The sequence below is a fragment of the Rana temporaria genome, chromosome 2 (genome assembly GCF_905171775.1).
Source record: "Rana temporaria chromosome 2, aRanTem1.1, whole genome shotgun sequence".
Taxonomy (NCBI): domain Eukaryota; kingdom Metazoa; phylum Chordata; class Amphibia; order Anura; family Ranidae; genus Rana; species Rana temporaria.
The window spans coordinates 113,833,957-113,848,385 of NC_053490.1; the positions used below are offsets into that span (position 1 = coordinate 113,833,957).

General features: G+C 41.6%; 1 protein-coding gene across 3 annotated transcripts in view; it reads right to left on the reverse strand.

Annotated features, from left to right (window-relative positions):
• VDR (vitamin D receptor) overlaps positions 1-14,429 on the reverse strand; it is a 257,271-nt gene that overhangs the window by 187,548 nt on the left and 55,294 nt on the right. The window contains exon 1 of one of the 3 annotated variants that reach the window (XM_040340784.1): positions 7,856-8,498. The exons of the other annotated variants lie outside the window; for them this stretch is intronic. The gene's annotated coding sequence lies outside the window, so the exon portion shown is untranslated. Of the gene's footprint in view, positions 1-7,855; positions 8,499-14,429 lie in introns of those variants that run through there. 3 annotated transcript variants of the gene reach the window in all.

Below are 14,429 nucleotides of genomic sequence, written 5' to 3' on the forward strand. Positions count from 1 at the left end.
TGACTGCGACATTATGGCGGACACTTCGGACAATTTTGACACATTTTTGGGACAATTGTCATTTTCACAGCAAAAAATGCATTTAAATTGCATTCTTTATTGTGAAAATGACAGTTGCAGTTTGGGAGTTAAACACAGGGGGCGCCGTAGGAGTTAGGGATCACTGTGTATGTGTTTACTAGTGTAGGGAGGTGTGGCTGTAGGAATGACGTCATCGATCGTGTCTTCCCTATAAATGAGATGACGCAATCGATGCGCCGACACAGTGAAGCACGGGGAAGCCGTGTTTACACACGGCTCTCCCCGTTCTTCAGCTCCGGGGAGCGATCGCGACGGAGCGGCTATAAACGAATAGCCGCGCCGTCGTCCCGGATCGCTCCCCGAGCGGACCCGACCTCCGCATGTACCGGGGGGGGTCCCGATCGGACCCCTGACCCACGTCAAGCAGGGCACGTATATATACGTTGATGTGCCTGCCTGTGCCATTCTGCTGACGTATATGTACATGAGGCGGTCCTTAAGTGGTTAAAACAGATTAAACTGTAAAAAAAAAAAAAAAAAAAAAATCACCATGGTCAAAGTGCCTCCCCTCCATGATAGGCTGCCTGCTCTCTGCTCTTCTCTCTCCCTCCTCTTTCCTGCCTGTCACCCCTCTCTGTGTCTGTCTCTGGCCAGCCCGTCGCTATTCCTGTAAAGTAAAATTAAAACATTTTCACTGCCAGCCCCTCTATTAAAGGCTGGCATAGCACACTGTCACTAGCTTTAAAAAAGGAGCAGTGTAAATATATAATTTCAGCTGTCTTCAGGCCGGCCACGTGACTCGCGGCTGCTTTACAGCTACGATACATGGCTTCTGCGGCGGAGACTAGCGGCCACGTGACCTCCCCGTCTGACGTCAGAGGGAGATCACGGCCCCTCCCTCAGAAGCAATAGATCAGAGCTGTAAAGCGGCCGTGAGTGATGTGACCGGCCCGATGACAGTTGAAATTAGGTATTTACACGGCTCGTTTTTTAAAACTAGTGACACAGTGTGCTATGCCTGCCTCTATTAGAGGGGGCTTGCATAGATTTTTTATAAATGCCTTTACAACCACTTTAATGCAGTGCTCCCTTTGTATAAACGTACCTATATGAACCACAACTGTCCCAAAAAGTTTGATAGAATTTAGGCAAACTGGGTTTAGGTTAGAAAATTGACAATACGATGTATCATATCTTTGGTTCGGTGCCTCTTACTCTGGGTCATGGGTGTCAATGCTAATAATATTTTCATGGTTGGAGAGTGGAAGCTTCCCTCTAAAGGCTTTTCTCTCCTTCCATTTCCTCATTTACCTTTCCCTCTGCCTCTTCACCTTTTTATTCCTTTTACGCCACTTGACAGACCTTTTTGTGCCATTATTATTATATTTAGCATTTACTTTATCTTCAAGTTGAGTTAAAATAAAAACACTATCTGTTAAAAATATATATAAAATTATCTAGAGGTAGACCGATATGGGTTTTTCTCTGGCCGATACCGATGCCGATATTTAGAAATCACGGCGGCCGATAGCCGATTTATGATGCCGATTTTTTTGGGCCGATATGTTAAGCCGATTTTTCAGGCGCTTTTGGGCTAAACAGTAAAGTTAGCCCATATTTATTTTTTTTCAACCAAAAGTTTTCATTACCTGTTTTTGTGTAAGGCCCCTTTCACATTGGGACGTTTTTCATGCGGTACAGCGCTAAAAATAGCGCTGCTATACCGCATGAAAAATCATGCCCTGTACTCTTCAATGTGAAAGCCCGAAGGCTTTCAAACTGAAGCGGCGCGCTAGCAGGAACGCTCGAAAAGTCCTGCTAGCCGCTTCTTTACCGCGGTATAGGAGCGGTGTGTTCACCGCTCCTATACCGCGCCTTCCCATTGAAATCAATGGGAAAGCGCGGTAATACCGATGTAATACCGCCGCAACGCGGGCGGTATTAACCCTTTTTCGGCCACTAGCGGGGGTTAAAACCTCACCGCTAGCGACCGAATATCGCGGTAAAAACGATGGTATAGCCGCGCTACAAATAGCGCGGCTAGACCGTCACCGCGGCTGACGCTTCAGTGTGAAGCCAGCCTAATATATATATATATATATATATATATATATATATATATATATATATATATATATATATATATATATATATATATATAAAAAATGTAATACACAAAAACAGGTAATGAAAACTTTTTGTCGAAAAATAAATAAATATGGGCTAACTTTACTGTTTATTTTTTTATTTGTTAAAGTATATTTTTTCCCCAAAAAATGTGTTTGAAAGAGCGCTGCGCAAATACCGTGTAACATTAAATATTGCAGCAATCGCTATTTTATTTCCTAGGGTCTCTGCTAAAAAAAAATATATAATGTTTGGGGGTTCCAAGTAATTTTCTAGCAGAAAATAGAGGATTTTTACTTGTAAGCAACAAATGTAAAAAAAGATTTAGCCTTTAAATGGTTAAACTGAGAATTCTCCTACACGGAGTTCAGTTAATTGATAAGTAGCAACATTGTATATCTTTTCTAAAAACTTGGCAGTCTGCCCAGGAGAGAGAGAGAAGGTCTTCTACGGGAAGCACTTGCATTGACTTGTATTGCAGATGCTTTTTGCAAGTCGCGGTGCTGAACTTATCAATCGGCTTTTTTAAAGCACAAATCGGCCGATGCCGATTCATTTAAAAACGCTAAATATCGGCCGATATATCGGCCAACCGATATATCGGTCGACCTCTAAAATTATCTCTAGGCTTCAATTAACCACCTCAATACTGAGCACTTTAACCCCCTTCCTGCCCAGGCCATTTTTCAGCGCTGCCACACTTTGAATGACAATTGCGCGGTCATGCTACAGTGTAACCATGTGAAATTCTTTTAAATTTCTTCACACAAATACAGATTGGTGGTATTTAATCACTGCTGTTTTTTTTACTAAAAAAAGACCAAATAAAAAATGTTTGTCTTAGTTTGTAAATAAGTCATTTTTCTCCTTCACTGATGTGCACTGATGAGGAGGCACTAATTTGCCGCACTTACGGGCACTGATGGACACTGATAGGCGGCACGAATAGGCAGTGCTGAAAGCCAGCACTGACATCACTAATGGGCACTGATTGGTGGCACAGGTGGGCACCGATTGCTGGTAATCAGGGCACTGATGATCAGTGCCCTGATTACAGGTCCTGCAAGGAGATGCTGCTGATCGGCTCGCCTCACCACATACTCTGTCAGTGAGGAGCGATGAGAGCCAATTACTGGCACTTCCTGTATTTGCATGTGACTGCCTGTGATTGGACATAGCCGATCACATGGTTAAAGAGCAGAGTCGAACTGCGAGCCCCCTGGGGGCTGGAGCGGCCATTCGGTTGCACTGTCAAATGACATCCACCCAAAATGGGTGGGGCAGGTGACAACTGGTTAATCTGAACAATCTTGATATTTGAAAGCTTACTTTTTGTAGAAAACAGACACATTAATTATGCTTTGTAAATATATACTGCTTGTGTCACAGAATTTACAGAGCCTGCTTTCTGAACTACAAAAACATTTTTTTCAAGCGGCACAGTCAGTACAGGAAACGCATCATGTGTGACATCATCACTGCTTATAAGCAAGGTACTACGGGACATGTAGTCTGTAAAAATCAAAAGTAAACCAAAAAGAATGAATCAGGAAAAGCTGCAAAACATGCAGAGAATCCAGGAAGTTGTAGAAATAGGTGGCCAGTAGATAGGCAGAACTGACAACATGAAATCATTTGTATTGGTATTACAATACAGATGTTATACAATGAAGGTGCATGCTGTGACTTTAGATCACTTTTAAGAAAACAGCAAAAAAATTAAAAGCTAGCGGGCAAGAAAGTGCTAAAGCCACCGCAAAGCGTCCCTGCAGAGGCGCTTTGCTGGCGGTATAGCCACGGTGCCCCTTGATTTCAATGGGCAGGAGCGGTATACACACTGCTCCTTCACCGCTCCAAAGATGTTGCTAGCAGGACTTTTTTTACCGTCCTGCTAGCGCACCGCTCCAGTGTGAAAGCCCTCAGGGCTTTCACACTGGAGAGAGAGCAGCGGCTGTTTCAGGGCGTTTTGAAGGCACTATTTTTAGCGTTATAGCACCTGCAGAGCGACCCAGTGTGAGATGCTATGCATGGTTTATATTTTTATTTTTAATGGTACTGAAATGTCACAAAAGGAAATTTTTCATTTTTGTTATGTTAACCTCACATGTATGGTGTGACTAGGACACATATAAAACTATTTTCTTCTGATCCAAACGAAACAATCTGCATTTGACCTACTTGGCTTACAATGAAGATGTCTGTAGAGAGACAGATTTACACATGATACTAATGAAAACAAAGAATAACCCAGTTTATCCATTTGGAAAGTTATACAAGTGATATGATAGTGATCCAAGCTGCTGTTCTACACGCCATTCGTTTTTAGCCCTACGGCTTCCATTCCCTTGAATGTTTTTCTCTTTCTGGGCAGGTGCCTGTGCCAAGGGGATAATAAAAATCTATAACAAAGATTAGTGTACACAGTGAACACTGGAGACTTGCTGAGTCACTGACCTAGAAGATAAGAAGTGTTCATTGTACACTATAGCAGGAATTTGACATAAGTGCAGTAAACATGTTAAAGATACATACACTGTACTTCTATGGAACAGTTTGCTTAGTGGATTTTGTACAGTCGCTGTTTTCAGGAGCTACAAAGGCACAATGCTAGGCAACTGATAGCTCCTAGAAATAATTATTAACTTCAACACAGTAAAGCTTCATCTCTTCACATTATTACACACATTTATATAGCAGCACTTTACATGTATGTTGTACATCCACATCAGTCCCTGCACTCAAAGAGCTTACAATCTAATGTCGCTATCTCACATGTATATACATATACTAGGTATAATTCAGATAGGGGCCAATTAACCTAGCAACATGTCTTTGGAGTGTAGGAGGAAACCGAAGTAGCAGCACAAGCACAGGGAGAACATTCATAACTCAACACTTCCTAGTCCGAATTCTAATCAAGGACCTGAGTGGCTGCAAGACAGAAGAGCTAAACACTTAACCACTGTGTTGCCCCACATGTGGTACTTTTACAAAGTGGTGTGTTTTAGATGTGTTTTTCACACATTTAACATAAGTCTTGTACTGATACCAACAGACTTGGTATGTTTCTAAAAACAGCACTGAAAAATTACCTGTCAAGTTTTCTAACGCGCCACAGTAAAATGCATTTTTAAGGTAGTCCAGCTTCACTGCTTTGCATGCCATACTGGTCATTCCAATGGAAAGTGCTTTTTCTGGAAACCACACCAAAAATGCAGCAAGCAGAATATCTTTTTTTTTTTTTTAAAGGATCAAAAGACAGAAGTGTGAATATACCCCAGTTGTTTATACCATGGCTTGAAAAATCCACAAACCAGGGCAAATTTCCCAGTCATCTGGAGCAAACTTTACGATTTCACATTTAGGCGTCTTGTATCACTACAATAGAGCTGCATTTTGATTGTTACAATGCCAAGGTACTGCTCTGCTTAGGCATGACCCACTCTCTGGTGACATCCATGTATAGGGTCACCTCAGACTGTCAGCAGATCTCTATAGGTGTGTAACCCACTATGTTTTGCACTCTGAAGCCCAACATGTCTACTATTTCAAATTGTTTTGATGCACTGTAGAATTTATTTCTCAATTTGCCCGGTCTCATTTTTGAAGTTGCAGAAAGTACTATCCTATTAAAACTGGTAACCTGCCACACCCCACACCACAGCACGCAATTCGAACATAAATTCACTTGAACACCTATTAGTTGCTGAGTGATGATAAATTGTAACTGATGATTGCTAATGATTAATGATAAACATATTACATGAACACAGCATTTGAAAGATTGAGATCTCTGGATGTTTTTAGATTCTCGGCAGCTACGTTCCAGCTGTCTAACATCTTCTTGGCAATTACAAAAAGTTTATGCTAGCTATACAATATACAATATTCGTATTCATTAAATTTCTTTTACATTTACCTTCAACTATGTAGCGCAAGGGCTTGCCTGGTCGCATACAAATTTAAAGTGTTTAGGTTTGACCTCAAATTATATGGTTTTGGTATATCTAATCATTGTACAAGAAAATCGTATAATGTATAACCAGCCTAAATCACGCGTACACATGATCAGAATTTCCGACAAGAAAAGTTTGATGTGAGCTTTTGGCCAGAAATTCCGACTGTGTGTAGGCCCCATCGGACATTTTCTGTCGGAATTTCCGACAGCAAAAATTTGAGAGCTGGTTCTCAAATTTTCCGACGGGAAAAGTTCTTGTCGTCTGCATGCAATTCCAATGCGCAAAAATCCTACACATGCTCGGAATCATTGAACTTAATTTTTTTCGGCTCGTCATAGTGTTGTACGTCACCGCGTTCTTGACGGTCGGAATTTCCGACCACATTTGTGTGACCGTGTGTATGCAAGACAGGTTTGAGCTAACATTCCGTTCAGTTTTCTTGTCGGAATTTACAATCGTGTGTACGCGGCATAACGCTATGTTTTGTACCCTAAATTTGATCAATAAAAATCTATTAAAAGTAAAAAAGATCAGTATCTCTAATATTCTTGATATACAATAACTTTATAAGCTATACAGAATTGTAACAAGTTTATGGTGGCGATTTTCTAACAGAGTTAGATACCATCTGCAAATATATCTAACTATTTTTTAAATGAAGATTTTTAGCTGTCTGAAAACATTCATCTATAGTCAAAGTGGTTCTAAAAAGACTGAAGATTTTTTACCTTCATGCATTCTATGCATGAAGGTAGAATCCTTCTGTGTGCAGCAGTGCAACCTCAGCCCCCCTTCTCGATCCAGCGATGTGCACAAGAACATCGGCTTTCCTGGACTCTCCCTCGGCATTGGCTCCCACTTTTGTCGATAAAAGCCAGCCAGCGAGGGGAGAGAGGGGGGCGAGGCCGAGCCACGGCTCAGTGTCTAAAAAGACATACAGAGCAGCGAATTGAGCTGCCTGCCTGCTTGGCTGCCCTCATTGCAAGCTGCTTTCTATGAGGGCACTTAACAGGAGTGAGGGGCCAGGAGCGCCAAGGAGGGACCCGAGAGTAAAATGGGGGCCGCTCTGTGCAAAACTTCTACACAGAGCAGGTAATTATAACAGGTTTGTTTTTTTTATAAAATTGTCTTAAATATATTACTTTAGGATACAGAAAAATTCTTAAACAGTTACAAATTGTTGTGATATGGTCACTGGAGGCAGGAAGGCAGAGGAGAATTTGCCTCTTCAGGTGAGCCGAGGAGATCGAATCACATCAAAGTTGGGCCAAAGTAGTACAGGGGCGACTTAAAGTCGCACAGATATGAATGGTACTCGTTGGAAAACATGAAGAATGACTTGTGATGCAACTTTGCAGTTCTAAGTCGCAGGACAAGTCGCACAAGTGTGAAAGGGGCCTTACCTGTTTGCAGGGTTTGTGTTTGAAAGCTGTAGGGCTTGAAAATAAACCACAAGATCGTCAGCATCCTCACAGTTCATTGCAAACTACAAGACATCTGTTGCAATGGTAGATGAGACTTGAAGTTCTCATATTCACAGATTCCCTTGCACAAACGATGTTGTTGTGACAGAGGGTGGGGGGAAAACCTTCAGTCGGTTCTCAAAAGGGGTGGGGGGGGGGGGGTGTTAGAAGCATGTTAGACCTTAAATATTATAATGTATTGTGTAACATGATCCAAAGGTGAATGTATCCTCTAATTATAAGTGCATCTACAATTACAGTTCCCCAAGCAAATCCCACAAATACCTGATCAAGCTGTCAGTGACATCGACCTAATTCAGCTTCCTGTGATGGTGTCTCAATGATGTTGTACCGATCCTAAATTTCAAGCAGAGTTGCCATCCTTAGGTATGCCATGTCTGCGGGTACCTACTTGGGGTGAAAGAAATGTTGAAGCAGACATGGCTATGGGAATTTGTATTGATCGTAGCTTGTCAATCGGCACCTGGCAACACACAGTCCTGCCCATAGCTTTCTGGATTTGTAAGCACACAAATGTTGCCAATCGGCATGTTCCCTGAAAGCACACCATGCTTTGAACATTCAGGACTAAGCAACAGATTTGCTTTAATCCTCCTCTCTTATTCCAGTAGTATAAACGTATCTTTTCTTTGCTCCCCCGCCACTCCATTCATCACCGGGAGCTGAAGAAAATACCCTTTAATGCCCCTTTCACACTAACGAACCGATTGGGTCCGCATGTCAGTTTTTCAGGCGGACCTGATCAGACCCTCCAGTATCCTCTAAGAAGCAGTGTCCGGTTACACCCATCGACATCCGATCCTATTGGTTCCCCATCCATCTAGCAGATCGAAAGGCAGTCAGGTATTAACGGACATGCAGTCCATTCACATCCACCTGCCAATAGAGGAGAGCGGGTGGTGTCTGCTCTGTACAAGCAGAGCAGACATGGACCAGCCATCCGCCTGCTCAGTGGGGATCTGCAGACAGATTCCACCCTGAGCAGGCAGACTTCAACGGAGCCTCCCCCGTGTGGAAGGGGCCTTAGGCAGGCCGCAGACCGTGCAAATTTCTTTCCTGCAACCAAGGGTTGCAGGAAAGAAATTTGCACACTTCCCCCATCAACGCAGACAGTGCTGACAGCGGAATCCCTCCTTTTGAGCAATTGTCTGCTCCCGACAGGGGCAGGTGGGGATAGCCGTCCCTGCTGGGAGAAGATAATGGTTATTGCTAGTGGCTATAGCAGCCGCTAGCAATAATTGCAAGTAAATCCGGAAGGCTGGTTCTACCCAAGTTGATCGATCAACTTTGTACATTCCGCCTACCCACAAAATTTGAATCCGACGGATGCTGATGAACAGGCTGAGATTCGAACCAGCTATGGATGGCCTTAACCTGCAGAAAAATAGCCTGTGCTGCAATATGATCTACATTTAATAAATCAACATAGTAAGGCTACTTTACACTGATCCGCCTGAAAAAACACAACAAAAACATGTGTTTTTACCGCATTTGAGGTAGGTTTTGTAAAGGACAGGTGACTCACAAACTGCACCAAAAACGCATTTGAGGCGAGTTTGCCGTGTTTTCCATTGATTTCAATGGGGCGGTGCATTTTTGGTGCAACTTTTAACTGACCAAACATGCTCCGAAAATTTGCACCTACAATTTTCGTGAGCTTTTCTTGTGCTTTTTTTGTAACGCAAAAGCGCTTTAAAATCTACTCAATGTGAAAGTAGCCGATTAAGTAAAACATGATAAGGCTAATTCCAACTAAACATTTTCAGATTTCTTCCAGGTGATGAATTCACTGGCTATCATATGAATCATTATAACCTTGAAGAGAGCTCACCTTTACTACTTTTCTTTTCATACTAAATCAAACCTTCCATCTAATGTAGCATCGACATATGCCCATGACATCTTTAGTAATTCAGTAGCTATTCTGCGTTTTATTATTAGGAGCAGTACAATAGATTATCCTGTGACAGCCCAAGTCACGGACACGTAAGAGAAGTGTTCATTCTAAATGGACTGGCAATGCATTTAAAATAGGTCCTGAAATATTTTCTTTTCAGTGCAGCACAATGAAATGCAAGAAGCAGAGACAAAATGTATGGTCATAGTACACTTTAACGTGATTATTCTGTGTCTCTCCTTATTATATAACTGATGCTGTACAGCGTAATATCCCCCTCTTTATTGGCATACAGGGAAATTTCTGTTCTTAAACAATCTCAATAAAAGTAATAAATTAAATTTTACCTATAGCGCAGTGTACAGTATATAGCAGTATATAGCATGTAGGAATTGAAAATTGAAATAGAATGCAATGATTTGCAAAGCTCATAAACCAGGGTGGATAAAAATCTAGGATTTAAAAAAAAAAAAAAATCTGATTTTATTTTATTTAAATCAGTATTTTGTTATTTTTATCAAATTTATTTTAATAAAATGCCTTTGAAGTAAAAATCTAAGATCAGGATTATTCCTTTAGCCCATGGATTTGCAAATCTATGTACACTACAAACTGTATGATTGAAGCAGTTCTGATATCACTGTTTTACTAACCTGACAGATTATTCTAATAGGAAACATCAAATGTTTAACCACTTGCCCACCCACATTTTACTGTGGGTGGGTGGCTTGTACAGGCACTTGTTCCTGTACGTCAGCACTTTCTTCCAGGTTCAGGGCGACTCTTGCAGTGATTGCACAAAGTGTAATTTTGTCAACAGGTTTCAGCCAATGATTCAGGCTGAGACCTGCTGAACGACTGTGTCCAATCACAGCCCAGAGCCCTGTGTTGACACACAGGGCTTTGTACTGACAGAATGATCTGCTTGCTTTGCAGGGAGAAGAAACAAATATTTTGTAATAATCAGCACATATCACACACATTAACACTGGTTAGGCACACAATTAACCCCAGATGTTAACCCCTTCCCAGCCAATGTCACTAGTGCAGTGATAGGGTATATAGTATTATCACTGTATTAGCATCACTGGTGATGTCAGTGTACCTCCCAGCCAGCGTCAGTTAGTATCAGACTGCCCACCGCACTATTCCAGTCCCACTATAAGTCACTAATCACTGCCATTACTAGTACAAAAAAAAAAAAAATGTTTTAGTACATATGCCAGTTTGTAGACGCTATGGGGCAGATCCACAAAGCGAGTACGCCGGTGTATCTACTGATACGCCGGCGTACTTTCAAATTTCCCGCGTCGTATCTTTGTTTTGAATCCTCAAAACAAGAGACGACGGCATCTGGGTTAGATCCGACAGGCGTACGGCTTCGTACGCCTTCAGATCGAATATGCAATTTTCCGGCGTCCGCTGGGTGGCGTTCACGTAGTTTTCCGCGTCGAGTATGCAAATTAGCTATTTGACGATCCACGAACGTACGAGCGGCCGTCGCATTCTTTTACGTCGTCTCTAGTCGACTTTTTCCGGCGTATAGTTAAAGCTGCTGTTTCGTGGCGTATAGTTAAACCTGCTATGTTAAGTATGGCCGTCGTTCCCGCGTTTAATTTGCATTTTTTTTTTCGTTTGCGTAAGTCGTCCGTGAATCGCGGGATGGACGTAATTTACGTCCAAGTTTAAACAATGACGTCCTTGCAACGTCATTTCGTGCAATGCACGGCGGGAAATTTAGGGACGGCGCATGCGCAGTTAGTTCGGCGCGGGGACGCGCTTCATTTAAATGAAACATGCCCCCTACCCGCCTAACTTGAATTCCGCACCGTTACGCCGCTTGAGATACACTACGCCGCCGTAACTTACGCCGCAAAATCTTTATGGATTCGAACCAAAGCCAGGTGAGGTACGGCGGCGTAGCGTATCTCAAATACGATGCGCTGGGGCAGATCTTTGTGGATCTGCCCCTATATCTTTTATATAAACCAAATATATATATATATATATATATATATATATATTTATTGGGGTTTTTTTACCAAAGAAAATGTAGCAGAATACATTTTGGCCTCAATGTGTGAAGAAATAAGATTGTTTTTAATTGGATGTGGTTTATAGCAGAAAGTAAAAAAAAAATATCTTCAAAAGGGTTTGCTCTTTTTTATATAATAAAAAAAAAACCCTGTGGTGGTCAAATACCACCAAAAGTAAGCTTTATTTGTTTGAAAAAATAACCCATAAATTTAGTTTGTGTACAGCGCTGTATGACCACGCAAACTACCAGTTAAACACTTGCTGACCACCACGCCTGTGTGCGCTTGCCTCCGGCGACCAGCTCCCACTGTGATTAGACACAGCAAGAGCCAATCAACGACCCAATGTCCCCTGGGACTCGCCGATCATTCCCGACAGAGGCAAAACAGCAATCTGCCTATGTAAACAAGGCAGATCGCCATTCTGTGCCAAGGGTAGACAGAGATCCTGTGCTAAGCACAAGAAACAAGCACCCCTTCCGAGTTAGAAAGCACTCCTAGGGAACAGTTAACCCTTTGATCGCCCCTGATGTTAACCCCTTCCCTTACAATGTCATTAGTACAGTGAAAGCGTATTTTATTAACACCGATCACTGTATTTGGTGTGACTGGTCCCCAAGCGTCAGTTACTGTCATATTTATCCACCACAATGTCGAAGTTCCGCTATAAGTCACTGATCGCTGCCATTACTAGTAAAAAATAAATAAAAATTCCTTTAAAAATATCCCATAGTTTGTAGACGCTATAACTTTTGCGCAAACCAATCAATATACACTTATTGGGTTTTGTTTTACCAAAAACATGTAGCAAAATACATATTGGCCTAAACTGATGAAGAAATTCGATTTTTTACATTTTTTTACTGGGTGTGTTTTATAGCATATACATATATTTTTTTTAATTTTGTTTGTAAAAAAAAAAAAATTGATCAAATATCGAAAACAAATGGTCAGGAAGTGGGTAAATCCTTCGGGGGCTGAAGTGGTTAAAGTAGTGCAGTGCTAAATAACAAAAAAAATGGCCTGGTCATGAAGGGGGTAAAACCTCCCAGAGCTCAAGTGGTTAAACTGAGAACATTTATTATTTCAAGCGAAAAATAAGGTAATTTTGAAATTGATGGCAGCAACATGTCTCAAGAAAGTAAGAACAGGGCAACAAAAAGATGGAAAAGTAAGTGGTACTAACAAGAAAGAGCTGGAAGAACATTTTGCAACTAATTAGATTGACAACAGGTCAATAACATGATTGTGTACAAAATGGGCATCTTAGAGAAACAGAGTGTCTCAGAAATAAAGATGGGCAGGGATTCACCAATTTGTGAAAAGCTAATGTCTAAACGTTGTCAACATAAAATTGCAAAGACACACACACACACACACACACACACACATTATATATACACAGTCAGGTCCATAAATATTGGGACATCGACACAACTCTAATCTTTTTAGCTCTATACACCACCACAATGGATTTGAAATGAAACAAGACGTGCTTTAACTGCAGACTTTGAGCTTTAATTTGAGGGTATTTACATCCAAATCAGGTGAACGTTGTAGGAATTACAACAGTTTGTATATGTGCCTCCCACTTTTTAAGGGACCAAAAGTAATGGGACAGATTAACAATCATAAATCAAACTTTCACTTTTTAATACTTGGTTGCAAATCCTTTGCAGTCAATTACAGTCTGAAGTCTGGAAAGCATAGACCTCACTAGACGCTGGGTTTCATTCCTGGTGATGCTCTGCCAGGCCTCTACTGCAACTGTCTTCAGTTCCTGCTTGTTCTTGGGGCATTTTCCCTTCAGTTTTGTCTTCAGCCCTTGAAATGCATGCTCAAATCGGAGTCAGGTGATTGACTTGGACATTGCAGAACATTCCACTTTTTTCCCTTAAAAAACTCTTTGGTTGCTTTCGCAGTATGCTTCGGATCATTGTCCAAATCTGCACTGTGAAGCGCCGTCCAATGAGTTCTGAAGCATTTGGCTGAATATGAGCGGATAATATTGCCCAAAACACTTCAGAATTCATCCTGCTGCCTTTGTCAGCAGTCACATCATCAATAAATACAAGAGAACCAGTTCCATTGGCAGCCATACATGCCCATGCTATGACACTACCACCACCATGCTTCACTGATGAGGTGGTATGCTTTGGATCATGAGCAGTTCCTTTCCTTCTCCATACTCTTCTCTTTCCATCACTCTGGTACAAGTTGATCTTGGTCTCATCTGTCCATAGGAATGTTGTTTCAGAACTGTGAAGGCTTTTTTAGTTTGGCAAACTCTAATCTGGCCTTCCTGCTTTTTGAGGCTCACCAATGGTTTACATCTTGTGGTGAACCCTCTGTATTCACTCTGGTGAAGTCTTCTCTTGATTGTTGACTTTGACACACATACACCTACCTCCTGGAGAGTGTTCTTGATCTGGCCAACTGTTGTGAAGGGTGTTTTCTTCACCAGGGAAAGAACTCTTTGGTCATTCACCACAGTTTTTTTTCGTGGTCTTCTGGTGTTGCTGAGTTCACTGATGCTTTCTTTCTTTTTAAGGATGTTCCAAACAGTTGATTTGGCCACACCTAATGTTTTTGCCATCTCTCTGATGGGTTTGTTTTGTTTTTTTCAGCCTAATGATGGCTTGCTTCACCGATAGTGACATCTTTTTGGGTCTCATATTGAGAGTTGACCGCAACAGATTCCAAATGCAAATAGCACACTTGAAATTAACTCTGGACCTTGTATCTGCTCCTTGTAAATGGGATAAGGGAACACACACCTGGCCATGCAACAGCTGAGCAGCCAATTGTCCCAATACTTTTGGTCCCTTAAAAAGTGGGAGGCACATATACAAACTGTTGTAATTCCTACACTGTTCACCTGATTTGGATGTAAATACCCTCAAAT